At 42.1% G+C, this 2299-nt stretch overlaps 1 pseudogene; it reads right to left on the bottom strand.

Annotated features, from left to right (window-relative positions):
• Positions 1-207: 207 nt before the first annotated feature.
• On the bottom strand, positions 208-865 carry LOC101610144 (annotated as a pseudogene).
• Between the last annotated feature and the right edge of the window lie 1434 nt (positions 866-2299).

Raw genomic sequence — 2299 nt, 5'->3', positions numbered from 1 at the left:
ACTGAGAATGTCTTTATTCTAAAATTTATTCTTTCTTGGATGGGGACAGATCATCAAAGCCTTACCTCAACTGCACTGTTCTACCCCAATCCCAGAATGACTTACTGATTAATGCTTGGACACTATGCCAACAACCTAAACTGAAGGAAATAGCCTTAAATACTTCAGTGCACTGTCATAGACTTTCTTTTCTTTTCCCTCCCTCCCGTCTTTCAGAGTTCCCCTATCTTTATTTGTAGAGGTTATCCAATAATTTAATTACATCATGTGCTTCTGAGTCCATTCCCCAGTTATTCTGTTGTACTTTTCTGTTTTGTAGATCTGAGCAATCTCAGGCACTAAAGGATCATCTGGATTGGGATCACATAACAGAGAACAGATAGGCAAAATTACTTTTTTTTTTTCCAGTTTTTAGAGGTAGGGTCTTTACTCTAGCCCAGGCTGACCTGGAATTCACTCTGTATTCTCAGGGTGGCTTTGAACTCATGGTGATCCTTCTACCTGTGCCTCCCAAGTGCTTGGATTAAAGACATGTGCCACCACGCCTGGCTTTTCAAAAGTAGTTTTGAAATAGTGCTGGAGACCACTGTGACCGTAGAATATCAAGACATATGTTGCCATAACTATTAATATTTGAATGCTAAATTCTTGTTGTAAATGCAACCTTAGGTGGTTTGAACTGGTAATCTGTTGGGAAATGGACTGTCAAGAAAAATACTCCATCCTGGTAGGAACTGTCATTTGGCCCCATTTTTGTAGCTTGCCAATGAAACATATCATCTCCAACAGGAGAGCCTGCTGAACACTGTGCTGGGGGATCACGTGCCAGGTCATTCAATTCCTTAGGGATTCTCTCCACAGCCATGGTGGGAAGGCAGGCAGTGGCTGGGGTGGCCTCCCTGGGGCAGGGACAGTGGCGAGGGAGAGATGGGAAAGGGACAAGGGGCCTGAGACCACCTTAGTGAGCTGGAGGGAGGCGTTCCAGCAAGCACATGGCTGAGGACTGAGGCGCTCAGCTTCTGGACCTGCTGTGTCACTCAGCAGGGCCCTTTACAGACTTACTTGAAGACAAAGGAAGCATGACAAAGATGGGCATAAATCTTCCTGGAAAGCTTAAGACCTTAACTAGATAACATGTTCTTTTAAGGCAGAAACATACTGGTGCCATCATGAGGCAAGGATGAATTATGAACAAACCTAAGGAAGATAAAACTTGTATGAAACGATTGGAGTCAAATTAGAGTCTAGCACTAAAAGTCCTCTAAGAATGGGATCAGAACAGCCAAAGGTGTAGATTTCTTTACTTTTTTTTTTTTTTTTTTTTTTGGTTTTTCGAGGTAGTAGGGTCTCACTCTAGCCCAGGCTGACCTGGAATTCACTATGAAGTCTCAGGGTGGCCTAGAACTCATGGCAATCCTCCTACCTCTGCCTCCTGAGTGCTGGGATTAAAGGCATGCGCCACCACACCCGGCAATAAATATTTACTTTTTTTTGAGACAGGATCTTACTGTATAGCCAAAGCTGTCCCAAGTGCTAGGATCACAGGCAGGTGTTACCACACCCAGACAAATTAAGATATTCATAGCAATATTTAGATGAACATATGAAATCTCAAAAATTCTAGTAAAATGAGTTAAAAAGGGTTCAAACTTTCTAAAAATTAAATTATTATTTAGTTGCAAAGGAGAGAAAGGAAGGAAGGAAAGAAAAAAGAGACAAGGAAGAAAAGAAAAGAATATGGGCACACCAGGACCTTTTGCCATTTGCAAACAAACTCCAGATTTGTGTGCCACTCTGTGTGTCTGGCTTTATGTGGGTTCTGGGGAATGAAACCCAGGTTTTCAGGCTTTGCAAGCAAGCAAGCAAGCTCTTTTTTAGCACTGAGTCATCTCTCTAGTCCCAAATTAAGAACCAAAGGAAGGGGAGGAGTACCTACAATACTGTCTTCCAGATACAAGCTTCACAGTGGCTGACATTACCTACATAAGACCAGCAAAATAGGAGGAAAAAAAAAAGATGACATCAAGATAGAAGAGAGGGGGTTTGGAGAGATTACTCAGTGGTTAAAGGTGTTCACTTGCAAAATCTGGTGGGCTGGGCTCAATTTCCCAATACTCAAGACAGCCATATACACAAAGTGGCACATATGTCTGGAGTTTGTTTACAGAGGCTCTGGGACACCCATATAGTCATTCTCTCCTTGCAAATAAAAAGCCCATTTTTTAAGAAACACAATAGAAGAGAGACTTGTTGGAAAGAAGAAGAGATTCATTGGAGAGGGAATTTCAGAGGGGTAAAA

The sequence above is a fragment of the Jaculus jaculus genome, chromosome 1 (genome assembly GCF_020740685.1).
Source record: "Jaculus jaculus isolate mJacJac1 chromosome 1, mJacJac1.mat.Y.cur, whole genome shotgun sequence".
NCBI lineage: Eukaryota > Metazoa > Chordata > Mammalia > Rodentia > Dipodidae > Jaculus > Jaculus jaculus.
Note: the sequence above shows the minus strand (reverse complement) of the source record. Positions and strands in the feature narration are given on the sequence as shown.